We start from the raw sequence: 18,936 nt of genomic DNA on the forward strand, positions 1-18,936 counted from the left end.
GGAAGACTGTAACACTGAGATGCTAAACGTGTCCTGAGGTCATCATACAGTATGTGGCACACCTGAGGTCTGGTCCCAGCAATGTGACTATGGTGTCTGTGCCCTAAACCACTTCACTCGGCTACCTGTTCCTGGAGAGATTGAGAGAATTCAGTAGAAAGAAACAGAGACTGAAAAAGAAAAGATGGAAAGTCAAACATGTAAAAATTGACCCACACACAATGATTAAGACTCGGACCAAAAGGTACCAACAGAGAGGAGCATGCACACATCCCACAGAGGCAAGGTGAAATCAATATAAAAAGACTCCCATTGTAACACAATCACAGAGAAAAATCCATACACACAAAAAATAAGGCATGCACGCTTTATAAAGACACAGGCAGGAGAGGGGGTGCGTCTAAATAAGCAAGACTCAAGACAAATGGGACATGCCTGCAAAAGGATCCTGGGAACCAGAATTCAGGCAGATGAGTCTTTACTGCATGGATGGCTTTATCGGTGTGATTTGAAGGGAACCATCTACCTTCAGTGATAGGGAGAAGAAGAAACTGATAGGAACTATCCCGTAGGGGAACATAAGTCCAAGATTCAGAATTTCTACTTGTTTCTTCCATTATCTACGGCTGTGTAAAAATCACTCCCAAACTTAATGGCTTAAAACAAGAACTATTTTATTATATGTCATTATTTTATGAGCCAGGAATTTGGGCATATGTACCTGGGCAAGAGTTTTGTTCTATAGGGTGCTGACTCACCCATTTTTAGCTGGTGCCTGGGTGGGGCTGAAAGATCTAAGGTAACTTCCCTCATTCACGTGATACCTTGCCACAGTCAACTGGAAGGATGGGGCTCAGCTAGGCCTCTCTCTCTCTTTCTCTCTCTGACTCTCTGTATTCTCAGGCCTTTCTCTGTGGTCTCTCCAGCAGGGCAGTCCGACTTCTTATTTTTTGTCTTGGGGCTTTAGGAGCCCAAAGCAAAAGCTGCTACCCTCATAAAAACAAGCTCCAGAGCTGCCACAGTCTCTTGCACATAGTCTCTTTCTGTTTGTCGAAATAGCCTCATGGCAGCCCAGATTCAAGAGGAAGACAAATAGGCCGTGTCTCCTGATAAAAGGAGTACCAGAGAATGTGTGGCTGCCCTTCACCTGCCACACCACTCAAGCAGAAACAGGCCAGCGATGCACAGATGTCTGAGAAGCCAGCAAGGGTCCAAACCTTGGACACTTCCCAGAAGGAAGTGCTATGGGAAGCTAACCTGGAAGGCAGAAACTGTCTCTTGAGGTAACTAGTGAATCTGAGAGTTGGATAATTATGGAAGAGGAAGGAGAGCCCCGGGGTGGCTCAGTCGGGTAAGGGTCTGCCTCCAGCTCAGGTCATGATCCGGAGTCCTGGGATGGAGCCCCGAGTTGGGCTCCCTGCTCAGCGGGAAGCCTGCTTCTCCCTCTGCCCCTGCCCCCCTGCTCATGCTCACTCTCTCTCCCACATTCTCTCTTTCAAATAAATAAATTCAAAAAAAGAGAGAGAGAAGAAAGAAAGAAAGAAAGAAAGAAAGAAAGAAAGAAAGAAAGAAAGAAAGAAAGAAAGAAAGAAAGAACTGTGTTGTTAGAGTCACACACTTTGTTTGGAACTAACTAGATACACTTACTTGGCCCCAAAGGTTATCTGTGTGTTCTTAAGTGTTACATCGCACCTATTGCCTTACCTGCCTACGTGACCCCCTGTTCCCACTCCACAGATCCTAAGTTCTGATAATTTGCATTGACCTTCATGTTTCTGGAGTTTCTTCCATCTGTAAATACAGCGGGGCCTGCAAGATTCATTACTAGCCCGTTGAGTCCGGATGACTCTCCTCTTCTATTTGCCGATCAAGAGACACACCCAACGGGAGGAGTGGAGACACGAAGAGCCATAACACTGACAACAATGCAATTATATTAGCAGGGTTTTCCTTTTTTTCCCTGGGTCAAACGAGAATAGTTCGAGGCCACATGAGCAGTTTGCACACGGGCATTGGCTCTGGAGTCAGGTAGAAATCTGCCAAAGTGTTTGCAAAACAGACAACTCGTGTGAGCTGGATCTTGGATGAACTGAGTACTACTTATTTTCTAGGATTGTTGGGATTATTCAAGAAAACGGATACCGTGTGGATAGCACAGAATAGTCCTTCAATACATGGAAGCAATGGTTACGAACACCAGGTCGACCCCTCAGCATAAGGCGGTAGGGAACTGGAACAAAGGAATAAAACCCAGGGGTGCAGCCTGGGGTCTGGTCAAGCCTCGGTGCACCTGACCAGCGCAGGCCCCAGGCAATTTGAAACAGTTTAACTGCAAACACGGATATCAGACCAAATCATATAATTTACATGAACAATATGAAAGACAAAATTAAAAAAAGAAGAATTGAAGTGTGAATTGAGACAGTTACAAGGATTTCCATTTTATGGTAAACCAATGCGAACCCAGTAGGCAAAAACAGATTCGGATATAATATCTAAAATGCGTGGCACTTTGGCTGACAAAGAATAGAAGAAGGGAAAGAAAAAAGCAAAAACTGTGGAACAGACTGCGACCACTGCAAACAAAAAGCCTGGTCAGGGAACACCAAATGCAGCAAATGCCCAAGGAAATTCAACACCAAATCCTCAGGTCCCTGATTACCCTCCAAACTATATTTTATTCCTCAACAATTTACCAGAAGAGATTAATGAGATGATGTTGTCTATGCTGTTTAATCAGTTTCTGGGCTTCAAAGAAGTACGTTTGGTACCCGGGAGGCATGACATTGCTTTTGTTGAATTTGAAAATGATGGACAGGCTGGAGGTGCCAGGGATGCTTTACAGGGATTTAAAATCACACCGTCCCATGCCATGAAGATCACATATGCCAAAAAATAACATATGGCATAGTTGTCTTTAAAGGACTTGGTGTTATTTAAAGTGTTTGTTTTGATGACATTTGGTCAGGCCATTTTAATAGTTGGGATGTGGGGGAGTGACAGAGAAATTTTTGTGAATTCTAAAAAATAACCTAGTTTTTGTTTAGCCTTATTGAACTATAAAATATGAAGGCCTCATTTTTGTACGATTAACTTTTATTTGTATTCTATAAAAAAAAACCTCTGTGCATCTAAACTTTAATTTCTAAATATTTTAATTATCTTCCATCTATAACACATGATTACACATACAGTATGTACATACAGTTTAAAAGTATAACTCAGATTTACATTCAGGCAGAAAACACATGTTACACCATGGGTTTCACCCAAATTTATTTTCAGAATTCATTCTATTTTAAATTTGATTTCACCAGTGTCTGATTCAACTGATACATTTGCTCATCCATTCTTCATGAGCATAAAAATTTAGAAGGTATTATTGTTGATGGAAAGTAGTAATTTAAAAGTGACATCTTCTATGGCTATCATGGCTGTGCGTGTGTGTAAGCATATTTAGAGAGCAATTATTTCTTGATTATTCTTTTTTTTAAGATTGTATTTATTTATTCATGAGAGATGCAGAGACATAGAGAGGCAGAGACACAGATGGAGGGAGAAGCAGGCTCCATGCAGGGAGCCCCATGTGGGACTCAACTGGGACCCCTGGATCATGCCCTGGGCTGAAGGCAGGTGCTCAACTGCTGGGCCACCCAGGGATCCCCTATTTCTTGATTATTCTAAGTGTGCTTAAATGTACACTTTTCAAGTGTATATAGGACCCCAAAAGAAAGTTCCCGCTAGGCTAGTTGTCTTTGACTATAGAAAAGTAGTTAAAATAGATCCTTGCATCCCCTGAGTCTGGCATTTTCTATACCAGAGCCTCATCACCAGGACATCACAGATTATGTGTTTCCTCTTCTCTGTAACCTCCAATTAGAATTAATCTCTCCCAGGGGGCGCTTGGGTGGCTCGAGGGGTTAAGCATCTGCCTTTGGCTCTGGTCAGGATCCCCAGGGCCTGGGATTGAGCCCCACATCCTGGGCTCCTTGCCCAGTGGGATGTCTGCTTCTCCCTCTCCCTCTGCCTGCTGCTCCCCTACCCCCCTCTCTTTCAAATACATAAATAAAATCCTCAAAAATAAATAATTAATCTCTCCCTCATATACCTTTGTTATAAAGGGGTGTATGTTGTATTTTTTAAAATAATTTTAGCATTTTTATTTGATGCTTTAAGAATTGTTTGTTCATGCCCGTCTCTCTCACTTGATTACAAGCTCCTGAAGGCAAAAGACCCTAAACCTGTGTTCAAAATACCAACCAAAATGCAAATCAAAAGACTCCATATGAAAACACATTCAATAAAGGGGATTAAGTCTGCTAATGCACACAGAGAAACCAGTCACGTACTTCATTAACCTGCCCAAAACAGTAACATAAAGTAATAAATACTAGCTTTTTACAGCAACAGAAGTATTTTTTTTAATATGATGGACTATTTAAAGCATACAGCCTTACTGGAGTATTTATGACTGATTTTATTCCAAAAATATATCATCTCACGTCATGAGACAGAAGGGCAACCAGTGCAACCTCTGGATTGCTGACCCGGGCTATGCCAAGGGTCGCCCGAGGGACAGCAGCAGCAGCCAGGCCTTGGAACTTGTCAGAAATGCAAAATGTCTGGCTGCACCCACATCTGCTGAATCAGAATCTCTGGATGCAGGAATCAGAAATCTGTGTTTTAGCAAACCTTCTGGGGGACTTCGATGCACACTAAAGTTTGAGGGAGATTAATCCGAACATTTATTAAAATTCCAAGCGAGGAGAGAACTAAGGAGGCCTTTCGGTCTAGCTCTTTACTTACTGGATGAGATGCAGAGGCCAAGAAGGGATAAAGCACTTGCTTCAGTGGCAGAACCAATATCACAACCAGAATCCTTGATTCCAGACCCACGTCCTTCTCACTTTAACCGCCCTAAAAATGTCATTTTCCCTTAAAACAAAACACAGTGGTTTTGAATGAATACTAGGTGGAGTTTGAATTCATGTTGGGTGGAATCGGGGATCCAAACTGCAGTCACTTGCTGCAAATTGTTCAATTAATCAAAAGTCATTAAATAGAAAGAAGCAGGGTAAAGTTGCATCCTCTTGGCTGCTGGGAAGGAATCGGGCAGCCCGTGACCCTTCTATCCATTCTGTCCCTGAGCAGTAACCACACAGGCACTCGCATGTGTGCACGCAGGAATCCACGGGAAATTTCACTCCAGACACGCCACCCCATCACGATGAAGCCATTTCCCCCTCCGCGACGCGTTTAGGAACATCAGGCCTCCCTGTCTTGTCCTGACATCGTGAGTGGGAAAGCATTTGTTCTTCTACCGTGAAGTGTTATGTTGGGTTTTTGTGGATTTCCTTTTTCCAGTTGAGGGTGTATTCTTGTGTTCTTTCTTTGCTGAGTATTTCACAGGGAATAGATATAGAATTTTGTCAAGTGGTTTTTTTCTGTTTGTTGAGATAAGTTTTCAATCTGACTTTTCATTTTTAGCTTGTAAGGTAGTGAATACATTGCTACATTTCCTGTTAAACCAATCCTCTATTCCTGGATACAGCTCAGCTTGGTTATGACGAATTATCCATATTTGGGGGCTCAATTTGCTAAAATTTTGTTTGGGACTTTTATAAAGATGCTTATGAGGGATAGTGATGAGTAATTTTTCTTATTTGTTTGTTTTATTATGTTTCTTGGAATGCCTTTGCGTGGTTTTGGAGTCAGTTTCATAGTAACTTCATAGTGAACAAGTTGGGGAATATGACTTCCTCGTTAATTTTTGGAACAGTGTGTCTAGAATTAATATTGTTCTTCCCTTAGATATTTGTTAGAGTTTACCCAGTAAGCAATGTGAGCCTGGAGTTGTCTTTGTGGGAAGCTTTATAACCACAGTTTCAACCTCATTAACAGGTATAGGAGTATTTAGATTATTTATTTGTTCATGAATGAGCTTCAGGAATTAATGCTTTCAGGGAATTTGACAATTTCCTCCCTCCTTCTTGACCTGGAAACTCTCTCAAAGCATTGTGGTGAGGATAGCACAGTCCTCACCTCATGGGTTTCCCATCCATCAGAAATCAGAAATCACTCTCCTTGTAACTCTAGGTGCAGTGTTTTGAAATTATTGTTCCATATTATTTATACATTTTTTATTTGTTCCTTATGTGTGGGTAAACTCCATCCCTGTTTCTTCATCATGGCCAGAAGTGGAAGTGTTCTTTTGATTGGCCTTTGCATGCCATTTATTTTTCCATGCGTGGTCTCCTTTTTCCTATGCTTTTACTTTTACCTTAGCCGCTCTTTTCTATTTAAATTCCAGTCTTGTAGACAGCATATAATTGAGTCTTTCTTTAAAAAAAAAAAAATCCTAACTATCTCTGCATTTTAATTGGTGTATTAGGCCATTTACATTAAATACAATTATCAATACTTATAGGTTTAAATCTATTAACTTTTGGTATTTGTTTTCTTAGTTTCCCATCTGTAATTTGATCCATTTTTCCTGCCTTCATTTGGATTGCATGTTGTTTTTTAATTCTATTTTATTTTTGTTCTATTTTATTCCTAATACTGTTAAGATTTTCTCTTTTTTTTTCTTTTTATAATAGATTATGATGTGATTTAACATGGTTTTCTGAGTAACTTTTATTGACTTTTCCAGGTCAGTGGGTCTATCAGTTTTCATCAACTTTAGAAAACATTTACACGTTTTGTCTTCAAATGTTTTTCTGACATCTCATCCTTTTCCTCTGGAATTTCAATTACACATATATTAGAAGGCTGGACATTGTCCTACTGGACCTGGATTCTTTGTTTTTTCAATCTAATTTTCCCTCCTGTACTTCATTATGGATAGTTTCTATTGCTATGTCTTCAAGTTTACTGATCTCTTATTCTACTGTACCTAGACTGTTCTTAATTCCATACAGTGCATTCTTCATATCTGATGTTGTATTTTTCCTCTCTAGAAGTTCCATGTTGGGGATCCGTGGGTGGCGCAGCGGTTTGGCGCCTGCCTTTGGCCCAGGGCGCGATCCTGGAGACCCGGGATCGAATCCCACATCAGGCTCCCAGTGCATGGAGCCTGCTTCTCCCTCTGTCTGTGTCTCTGCCTCTCTCTCTCTCTCTCTCTCTCTCTCTCTGTGACTATCATAAATAAATAAATAAAAAAATTAAAAAAAAAAATAGAAGTTCCATGTTGGCCATTTTTATAGCTTCGATATTAAAGAAGATTTTATTCTCATCATTTCATGTTTTGCTCTACCTCCTTGAACATGTGGGTCATATTTATAAGAGCTGTTTATATGTCATTGCCAATTTCAACATCTCTGTTATTTCCAGATTAATTCCTATTGATTCAATTTTATAATAGTATGGGTCAGAATTTTCTTACTCATTTGAAGAAGATTTTTAATTTTGATTTTGTGGATTTATAGTATCAGTTGCTCTATTTTGTTATATTCCTTTAAATTCTCTTAAATTTTGTTCCAGCGTGTTACTTATAATATGTAAGCTATAGGTAAGTTATGCAATAGGAAAGTTACCTATAATCAGATCATTCTGAGTTTTCTTTCAAACTTCATTATAGTGGGGCTGTAGAGTTAAAACTAAAATTTCAAATGCTGCCTTGTTACCTTTGGCCTCACAGGTCCCCACAGGCCTAGCTATGTGTTTCCCTGCTCTCATGGGAAAGTTTATCCATCTGGTTAGTTCCCTTATCAGTTGGACCAGCTGCACTGTACTAGGTCGTCAACTTAACATGTCTTATCTCCTGCCAGTCCACAAAACTATTCAAACAAGCCGATCACAACATCTCATAAGAACCAAGGGGCACCGCTTATAAACTACAAAGCCTGCCTGCATAGCCACATTGGAATTACTTTGCTCCCAAAGGCAATGCCATGTGACCCTCGTGGAATTTGCTGCCAATCTCTTCTGGCACCATCGTTGGGTGCATGTGTTTGACAATCCTGTACTATTTAGTGTAAGAGACCCTTCCTGCACCAACAGGGTGAGTAGGAGTTCATCAGAACAGTGCCTAAAGCAACTCACAGTCTAGTGATAATGTAATTCCATGAAGATAATACTCTTTTTTCTTTTTTATAATAAATTTATTTTTTATTGGTGTTCAATTTGCCAACATACAGAATAACACCCAGTGCTCATCCCATCAAGTGCCCCCCTCAGTGCCCGTCACCCATTCACCCCCACCCCCCGCCCTCCTCCCTCTCCACCACCCCTAGGAAGATAATACTCTTGAGAATTCTATCAGATGAGCCTTGTATTATATGATCTTCACACATTTTCAGGTAGGAACATGAACAATTTCCAAACCTGCGTGATTTCTAGGAATTATTCTTCTCCTCCTTCATGGTGGTGCTTTATGTGATCCTCAGGGAGTTTTCAAAACCTCTTCCTTATTATATGTAGATGACTTTTCAGCTAAAGACTCAAAAGAAAAAAAAAAAGACTCAAAAGATTCCTCTAAAAATCTCTGGAACTCTTTCTGTGCAGTTCTTTCCTCTCCAGTAATCTCAATAGCAAATTTTAGCCAACTTAGCCTCCCTAAATTTTGACTTTTTACTCTTCAACTTAGTAAGACTCTTGGGTTCTGTTTGGGTTCCTATAACTTTACTGTGGCATGAAAACTCTCTCCAAGCTACTAGAAAATATTAGGGCACATACTATTTAGTTGTCTTCTCTCAGGAGTCACAATTCTGTGCTGTTTGTTATCCAGTATCTGACAACTTTTACTTCCTTTTTTTTTTTTTTGACAACTTTTACTTCTTACATGTTCTCTTTTTAAAATTGTTTAAGGCAATGGATGTGGGTAAAATCTGACCTCTATTAGATTCATCTTGACTGGAAGGGAAAGTTCTCATCTAAAATTTTAAAGTGTATTTTTAAACAAATAATTATGTGCTCAAAAATGGAAAAAAATGTTTGTTTATGTATACAATGGAATATTACTCAGCCATTAGAAATGACAAATACCCACCATTTGCTTCAACGTGGATGGAACTGGAGGGTATTATGCCGAGTGAAGTAAGTCAATCGGAGAAGGACAAACAGTGTATGTTCTCATTCATTTGGGGAATATAAATAATAGTGAAAGGGAATATAAGGGAAGGGAGAAGAAATGTGTGGGAAATATCAGAAAGGGAGACAGAACATAAAGACTCCTAACTCTGGGAAACGAACTAGGGGTGGTGGAAGGGGAGGAGGGCGGGGGTTGGGTGTGAGTATTTTTCAAATAGAAGTAGAAGCTAAATTCCCCTTTAAAAATTCTGAGAATTTATAGATGTGCGAAAGACTTTGTTTTTAAAGATTTACTTTGAAACCCTGGAGACTGTTGATTTTCACCAAGATGTATGTTATTCTTTGGCAAGTTTCCTATTTTTTCTCAATGCTGTCTCTCAGATCTCTTGCCATCATATATCTCTAGATTAAAATAAACTCCTATCTGATCTTTCTGGCTCCACTCTCAACCTCGTGTTGGATCTCTTGCCCATCAATGCAGAATAGATTTTTCCTTACAACTCTCTTCATCATAATATCCCACTGAAACTTGAAAGATATTTTTCTAATGCTTACATAATTAAATAAAAACTTTCAAGATTTGGACTACTTTATAAACTAAACCACAGAACAAATGTTATTTATTAATAGAATTATGCTCTGCCTAAATTTAAAAAGCCCTAACTTATTTCCATTAACAATGTGAGTCACAGAGTCAATGGTATTAAACTGCAATATGTTTAGCTTCCCTCCCAACTTTTTTTTTTTTTTTAGTTTATTTGCCAGTATTTGAATGCTGCTTGAGGGATAATTCTCTTCATTTCTTGATCTAACATTTATTGAATGTTCACTATTTTCCAAGTGCTATGATATATATGTTAGATATATAGATGACAGTTATTATAAGCTTATATATAATATAGTGATTATGCTTTACATATGATAATCATATAATGACATAATACTTAATTTTAATACAATCTTATGAAGTAAGATTCCACACCTATTTTCATTTAACAGTTGAGGAAATATTCAATTAGAGAGATACACAGTGATTGTATCACAGATATGAGATGTATATATGATCTTTCTGTTTCCAGAATAGAAAGATCTTAACAATTATATATAAATGAGCAATGTATGATGCAATATTCTATTTGTTGAGGGAATCCTGAAATAACAAATTACAATTCAAGCAAAAAAATTATAAGAAAAAAGTAATATATGATAATAAAGTATAAAAGCCACAATGGTTATTTAACAGTCATGTAATGTTAGAGGCTCCTGGGTGGCTCAGTTGGTTAAGTGTCTGCGTTCAGCTCAGGTCATGATCCCGGGCTCCTGGGATTAAGCCTGCTTCTCCCTCTCCCTCTGCCACTTCCCCTGCTTGTACACTCTTTCACTGTCAAATAAATAAAATCTTTAAAAAAAAAAAGTCATGTAACTCTACATACCATTGCAAGCTCTTATATATCACACCACTTTTTTAAACCTATTTAACTACCATTTGAATAAATACCATTTGAATAAATACCATTAAGAATATAGCACAAAATATTTAAGAAAAATTTTCAGAGGCATAAAAGGAGTAAATAAATGTGCCATGTATTCTCAGTTCATTATGGTCAATTAGATGAAAAACTAAACCAAATATTCTCTTTAATAAGATTATATATAATAGCTATCTGTTGACTAAATTCTACAGCAGTTGCATGGTCTCTCCAAGCATACTTCTACATAGGAAGATTTTCAAGCATACTTATACAGAAAAATTTTGCACAAGCAAAATTTCAGTAAATTTTCTTAAAAGCTGCAGAAGAAAAAAGGACAATGCTACAAATGTAGACTAAGAAAATTATATACAAAACATATACCTCTCCTTTAAAAAGTTCTCCACTGAGAAATCAAGTCTTAACTGCTTTTATAAAATTTAAGTACAAAACAATGACAAGAAAATGAGGGGGTGAATCCAAGAGATTAGAATGAAATAACAAATGAAAAATAAGAAAGCTATAGAAGAAAAGAATCAATGAGGCCAAAAGTTGGAACTTTCATCTCAGTTAAAAGAAATTAATGTTAGAAGGGCAGCGCAGAAGAAAGGGAGGAGCTGGTATAAACGGCTTCCCTTGAACTATCATGAAAATCCTGGATGAGGGACACCAGGGTGGCTCAGCAGTTGAGCGCCTGCCTTCGGCCCAGGGCGTGATCCTGGAGTTCCAGGATCGAGTCCCTCATAGGGCTCCCTGCATGGAGCCTGCTTCTCTCTCTGCCGTGTCTCTGCCTCTCTGTGTGTCTCTCATAAATAAATAAATAAAATATTTTTAAAAAGAAAAAAAGAAAATCCTGGATGATATCTTTTTTTTCCCTCATTTGGATGAAATTGTTTTTAAATGGCATAGTACAACTCTTAGCTTGAAAGAAAAGCAAGAAAACTCTAGGAGCCATAAACATAGAAATCAAGCAATTAATAGAGAGGGGAAGGTGAAGCTGATGTCCTGGCCTACAGAGCAGTCAGTCAGAACCACGTGTAGGTGCTGGGCCTCCCAGGCAAGCAGGCAGATTGAGGTGGGACCAAGACTCTACATAATGGAAAGTGTTAACATGCTTCTCTCAGAAACTGGTAGTTAAAGCATAGTAATTGACAGTTAATATTTAAAAATATTTTTAAAGCAATGAACAACAAATTAATAATTTAGAGGACAGTCAGGGAATGCACATTCCTTTCAAGCTCAAAGAAGATTTTCAGAGGTGGATCAGGTTCTGGACCGCAAAGTATTCTCCATAAATGCCAAACAATCAATAACATATGCCACATTCCATAACTACTCTGCTACTAGGATGAAATAACAAACCAATAATTTACAGCCTAATAAATAAATCAATCCAAATTATTGTAACAAATATCTGGACATTTAAAAGAGGTCCACAATTCTAGGTAAGTCATGAGCCAAAGAAGAAATCCTAATAGTGTTTATTATGAAACATTAAGTCATGAATTATAACTAAAACCCCAATAGAATAAGGCTTGTGCAATAGAATTAAAGGTTTCTAGAGGAAAATGTGTAGTCTTAAAATGCAAATATTACAAAAACTAAGAATTAATGAGCTAATCAACCAAGAACTTAGAAAAATAATAACAGGAGGGACACGTGGGTGGCTCAGTGGGTTGAGCGTCTGCCTTCAGCTTGGGTCATAATCCCAGGGTCCTGGGATCAAGCCCCACATTGGGCTCCCTGCTCCTTGGGAAGTTTTCTTCTCCCTCTACCTCTCCTCCCTGCTTGTAACCAAAAATATTTTCTTGAAAAGGACTAATAAAATAGAAAAATATGTAACAAGATTGATGGGAGAGACAGAGGGAGAGGGAAAGAGGCAGAGGAAGATGGGAAGAGAAAGAGTGTTGAGTTAAAGCAGCTCTCTCTGGGATGCGAGTATGCTCCCATTTCTGACATTTCTGATTTCCAAAGGTAAATATCACCACTTTTGCTGATTTTAATCTACCAAAACGATGTCACGGTACACAGATTGGGAAGAGATGCACAGAGTTGGCTCTCAGCGGCCAGTACAAGCCAGCTCTACGGTACCACTGGGGAGAAGTCGCAAACAGATAATATTAGAGCTGCAAAAGAGTACACAGTGCAGTAGAAATTTAAAACATTAAAACATAAGAGAATATCTTGAATAATTCTGTGAACATAAGTGAAAACATGGGAGAACTAGACAATTTCTCAGAGAACTATATGTTACCAAATAGACCGAAAAGCAAACTAGACTAGAACTACATCATTAAGACAGTGAATTAATAGTTTAAAAGTTATCAATTATTTAAGAACACAAAACAATCAACTTGGCTCTTCAGGTTTTATAAATGAGATTTATAAAGCAATGGTTCTTAAAATCCAGCCCTCAGACCAAAAGCGTCAGCAACGTCCGAGAATGTGTCAGAAATGCCAATTCTCAAGCTCTCCTTCATACTTCCTAAATTAGAGATTCTGCGTTTGATATCACTGAATCCGTGCAGTGATGTGCGCTGAAGTTTGAGAATGATTGTTTCAAGGAAAAGCCCAACCTAAAGTTACACAAACTATTTTAGAGGCTAGAAAAAGAAGAAATTCCCCTATGAGGCCATTATAGCCTTCTGTTCAGAATCAGACATAAATACTGTAAGAAACATTATAGGCTGATGTCACGTGGAATATAAGTAAACCTTTGAGCTAAGGTGTTAATTTGCAATGGAATCCAAAAATGCCTGTTTGTGTTTGCCTCGTCGGTGTGGGCCATGACTAAGTCGGGAATATCCCAGGAACCAAAAGATGTTTTTATAAATGGAAATCAATTACTAAATTTGCCACAGTAAAAAAGGAGAAAAGCCATGTGATGATCTCTATAGGTACAGAAGGTAATTTGGGTAGGTTTAAATATCCACTTGTGACAATATTTCACTATTACTATTAACTGTTTGCCAACTAGACATAGAAAAGTTTTAACCTAATCAAAACTATCTTTAAACATTTAAAACCAATAATACTCTGATAAAATTCTAGATCTATTCCTTTTAAATTAGGAACTACACAAAGATACCTGCTATTACCACCTCTCTTCAGCATTGTACTGGGGGGTCCCCGTCTGTGTAGTGAAAAATAAAAGAAATAAAAGGTTATCAACCAGAAAGAAAGCTCATTCTTTCTTGGTGATTCTATTGTGAATACAAAAATTCAAGACACTTTACAGACAAGTTAATAAAGTTCAAGAAGATTGTTCAATATGAGATCACCATCTGCTTACATACAAGCATTAACAGGATTCCTCTGCAATAACCTTTGATGCACAATAACTTTAAAATTTTTAAGTCACTTAGGAATAAATCTAACAAACTTAGCAAAATATACGACCCTAGTTATTTAGTGATATAAACACGAAATAGATGGAGAGTATAGAGTGTTTGTGAAAAGGATGACTCAATATCTTAAAGATGTTATTTCTTCCCAAGTTAGGGTTGCCAGATTTAACAAACAAAAAAATAGAGAATACTCAATTAAACTTCAATTTCAAATAAATGATGAATAACTCTTTTATAGAACTATCTCCCAAATATTGTATGGGACATATTTACGTTAAAAAATTATTGCATGGATACCTCTATCTACCTATCTATCTAAACATATACACATATATAGGCATTTACTTACTTATATTTATATAATTTATTATTTATCTGAACTTCAAATTTAACTGGGCATCTTGTATTTTACTGGGCAACCCTACACTAAATTAATCTAATGAATCAGTATTATCCAATATAATCCCAACAGGATTTTTCGTGGAATTTAGAAATAATCCTAAAATACATATGGAAGAGAAAAGCATGTAACATAGCAACATGAAAATGGCTTTTCCAAGAATAATGGGTAAGGAAAATCTGCACTCCTCCTGGGTCTCTCCTTTACTCTCACATGACAACTACCACACTAACAACACTCTGACACCAACTGTGGGGGCAATTCTGTGACAGCAGCTGGGTGACCTACAATTTAACTTAATTCTGACAGTATCTACCTGGAGAAAGCATTAGATCCTTCAGGCTAGGGCTGTGTCTCAAGATGTACTTCAGGCCAATCAGCTATGACCCGGAGGTTCCCATGTGTTAGAAGGTGGAGGGGAAACAGTCAAGTATCCCCCAGACTGAAAAGGCACTTTGAGACCAGAAACGAAGCAGGCCACTCCCTACAAGGTGACTTGCTTACTGACAGCGAGGAGTGGGGAGAGAATGATGCGTGGCGGCTGCACAGTTTTTCCCTGCAAAAGTCGGGACGTAGTCCACAGATGTTATAGAGTGAGGGGCCACGCAGAAGGATGTTGTAGTGAGATCAAAGGGTTTGCACACACCTAAGGGGGGTGCATGCATCTGACCAACAGCTACTCTTCAGTTAGATCTTGCAGCACCACCTGTGAGTCAGGAAGGGCAAGACCATGTTATCCCTAACAGACTCCTGGGAGGCCAAGACAAGTCTCCCTCCACCCCCATCCTGGCCTTGGTGGGCATTTCTGAAGTATGTATATTAATCTCCAGGGGCCCGGAACAAATAGCCCCAAGGGATGTCACTGAGCAAACATGAACAAGGTGGAGAGCCAAAGATGGAGTCAGTCATTGTCAGCACTCCTACACCATTATACCCTCCTCAGGTTCAATTAATTTGCTAGAACAGCTCACAGAACTCAGGAAAACAGTCTACTTACTGTTGACCAGTTTGTTATAAAAGGATATGATAAAGAATGAGCACCCAGAGGGAAGAGATGCATAGGGAAAGTCATGTGGGAGGGGGCACAGAGAGTCCATGGCCTCTCGGGGCATACCACCTTCCCAACACTTCTATGTGTTCAGGGACCTGGAAGCTCCCCGAACCTGATAGTTTTGGGATTCTTAAGAAGGCTCCATCATGTAGGCGAGATCATAATTTACTCAATTTCCAGCTCCTTCCTCCCTTCCTGAAGGATAGGGGACTGGGCCAAAAGCTCCAAGCTTCTCCTCATGTCTTGATCTTTCTGGTGACCATTCCCCATCCTGGAGCCCATAGAGAGTCACCCCATTAGAATAAAAAACACCACTGTCACCAAGGAAATTTCAAGGGATTTAGGAAGTCTGTCAGACACAGGGGTTTAAACATCAAATATTAGAACAAAAGACGTTCCTAGTGTTCTTGTCACCTCGGGAATTATAGGGATTTTAGGAGCATTGTACAGGAACCAGGGCCAGAGACCTATATATATCTTTTTTCTATCGATTCACAGGGAGGTTTTTGCCTTAGACCTGGATGATTAAAGAGACATTTTTAAGAAGTCTAATACAAAGCAAGGGAATGCCTTCCTCAAAGACTAGCTCAGAAACCTCAGCCCTGGTTACACCTGCATTGGCCTATTCACTCCTGCCAGGTGGTGACAAGAGGGAAAGGCACACCTCCACATCACAGTCCTTGCTTTCATCTGTTTTCTTCTCTTCCCATCAGGGACTCAAAAAGTGCTTTTGATTTGTGGCAATAAAAAGCAAAAAATGAAAGTATGAGAATTTGAAAATGAGTCATGACAGTCATTTGACCTTAATAACCATATTCCAGGCATGATCTGATCTTAGCCCCGGCCTGCGAATAGGTCCAGCGTCTAAGAGAAAAGTAGACCAGATGGGAGGACGGTGTCTGTAAGATCAGTCTGGAATCCTCCTCGTAGATAGATGCAGCTGAGGAACAGGAAATCTGGAGAAAAATCATACTTACATAAAAATGCAGTCATGAGTAGAACTTGTATCAGTCGGGATTCTTTTAGGAGCAAGAAACAAAAATCAACCCAACCTAATAAGCACAGAGGAATATGTTGGAGGACTGGAGGATATGGGACATCTTTACACAATCTCAGAGTCAGTCTTGGAAAAGCAAGGAGCCAAAGCATCTATGGGGAAAATGGAAAGGAATAAGTCACAGCCAGATGGGATTGATCAGCTCCAATTGCTTTTTCCACCTTTCTTCACATTCCACGTGAGCTTCAAATTCCGAGGAGAGAGAAGCATCTGATTGGTATAACTTGGGCCACATGCAGATCCCCTGGCCGGGGGAAATGGGGACATCTTGATTGATAGTTCCTTGGTTGTATCCAATAGTGAAGAAGTAGTTTTGCCCCCGAAAGTTCAGGGGACCATTTCAAAAGAAGAGGAAATGGATTTTTGGCAGCCACAAACAACAGATGTCCACTGCACGACCAAATAACACAGGTTTTGGGAAATGTACCAACGTAACACAATCACATTGTGATTATCAGTTGAACCTTGGAGCAAGACTCTGATTTTTTATACATGACAGGAAAGATTTTCTCAAGATGAGTTATTCCAGGAAAAGGTTACTACTCGGGCAGAAAAAGGAGTAGGGTTGGAGGTATTATGCTGACACCAGGGTGTTATTCTAGAACTACTCCTGCTTACGGTGGCTGCTGGGAATTCGGTTTGTTGTGGGAGGTGCAGCCAGCAACAACCATGAGGAAAGATAAGCCACGTTCTTGAGCTTCAGTACCCAGGACAGCAGTTGAGCGTCCTCCCAGGTCAAGGCAGGCACCTCCGGAGGGAGTGGCGGGGAACTGATGCGCGCCAAGGACAAAGCAGAACAAAATGAAACAAAGCAAAACCCAAAAAACCTCCCTCCCTGATAACAAAACAAAACAGTGCAGTTACTTGGGCTGCATGAGAGTTTTCTCTGGCTGAGGTGAGGATGGGGTTTCTTCAGTGGTGATGGGTAGACGGTCCGTGGCCAGTGGAGAAGCACTCGAATCATCAGCGGCGGCGGCAGCAGCAGCAGCAGCAGCAGCAGCCCGGAGATGAGCATGCAGAGGGCAAGATCTGCTGCCTGCGGAGTAAGCACGTGCACCTGCACCCCTCGGGAGGACCGTGGGATCACTCTCGCGTCATGAGGTAGCCCACAAAGACAAAGAAGAGAAGAGAAACACGTATGTGTGTAATCTGTGAATGGGCACACATATGCACCTGTGTGTGTATAATGAACATAATGTCCATTTCACGTAGGAAATAGTTGATACTTGTATTTCCAAAAGTTTTTCAGCTCCCACTTACAATATTTTGGCTGTACAGAAGCTTTCCGTCCTGGTGGTCCCCAATATTGTCCTCTCCTCTGCAGTGCTTTCCATTTCTTTCATGGTTGGGAGGTGCATGTCTACAAAGGACAGTACTATGTCAGTCATTCACATTAAAAGATGTTGGCGTGGGCAGTGGGCTGTCAGTGGGTGCTCCTCGGGGTAGGCCCCGTGCTCCGTGTGGTCCCTGCTGTAACCAGGACCCTCCCCCCCGCAAACGGTGAGCAGCTTCCAGCCTGAAGGGCCACACTCCAAAGAGGACAGAGGAGCGCTTCGGCTAGTCCCTCTCTGCTCACCACCAGATGTTCTGCTAGTCAATAAATAAATGGTAGAAAAGGCTTCGTGTTGGTGAGATGGATTCTTGTTGGTGGAACTAAATGACATGGGGTAAAATTTTCAGAGATGCCTTCTGCTCTTGCTCGAACAGTACCCCAGAATCGAGGGACCCCTGAGTCCTATTTGCCCAGGGGTGGCACCAAGATTTGATCTCTGGTGAAGTGTTTTGCCTACTACTAATAATTTGATAAATGGTTGCACGTGCAGAGGAATTTGTTCTGAAAATGGCTTTCTTTATAACCTGATAGGGGTTGTGGGGAAGTCGTTAATCCTCACCCACTTCCGGCTCTTGGAGACTACTATTAATTAACAAAACAGCTCAAGAGTTGCCCCAAATAAGATTGGCTCAGGCCAATTCATAAGAACCAGTTCAACATTCACCGGTGTTTTCTTCTCATTTATTTCATGATTTTATCTTTTATATCTAACTCTTGATCCATCTGGAGGTTTTAATTTCAAATGCCTACAGGACTGGAGCCATTCATATAAATGCATGAGACAAGCTGGCATAGAACAGGAGGTAGGAAGAATTGTGCCAAACTGCAGAGCACCAGGGGGCCACCACTCCTCTATTCACGCCAACTGTGGCCATCTGGGGATGAGCGTCCAGTATTGCTATATTTTCTGATTTACTTTTTCTTCACAGTTTTCTGAAACATTTGTATTTTGTCTAAAATTTCTCTGATTTTTAGAATACCAGGCAACAAACAGTATATATTTGTGGCCCAGTTACGGTACAAGGGTGGCCAGTCTGTAATATTTGCTTTACCGTATAAGAGGTGGATGCGACATACTTTTTCCCTCCAAACAGGCAATTTCCTCCCAAAATGTTGAAAACATAGCCTTTAGTTTTAAATTCATCTTCTTCCTTTATCAAGTACTGTACACTTGTATACCAGCAGCTATTATTTCCCACATACTTGGATAAATTTGAGAATAACTTCTCCATCTCCAACAACATTTAGA

General features: G+C 39.9%; 1 long non-coding RNA gene and 1 pseudogene across 2 annotated transcripts; one reads left to right on the plus strand and one right to left on the minus strand.

The window, feature by feature from the left end:
• The first annotated feature begins 1,128 nt into the window (after positions 1 to 1,128).
• On the plus strand, positions 1,129 to 2,998 carry LOC100682860 (annotated as a pseudogene).
• Positions 2,999 to 8,239: 5,241 nt separating this feature from the next.
• Positions 8,240 to 18,936, minus strand: LOC111096246. Of its 2 annotated transcripts, none has more exons than XR_005353122.1 (5): positions 17,219 to 18,936; positions 16,973 to 17,124; positions 14,563 to 16,253; positions 13,588 to 13,632; positions 8,240 to 8,433 (listed from the first exon to the last, which is right to left on the minus strand). It is a non-coding gene; the product is annotated as an uncharacterized LOC111096246 (long non-coding RNA). The 2 variants fall into 2 exon arrangements; XR_005353121.1 differs by having other exon boundaries at positions 8,240 to 8,440.

This window comes from Canis lupus, chromosome 1 (genome assembly GCF_011100685.1).
Source record: "Canis lupus familiaris isolate Mischka breed German Shepherd chromosome 1, alternate assembly UU_Cfam_GSD_1.0, whole genome shotgun sequence".
Taxonomy (NCBI): domain Eukaryota; kingdom Metazoa; phylum Chordata; class Mammalia; order Carnivora; family Canidae; genus Canis; species Canis lupus.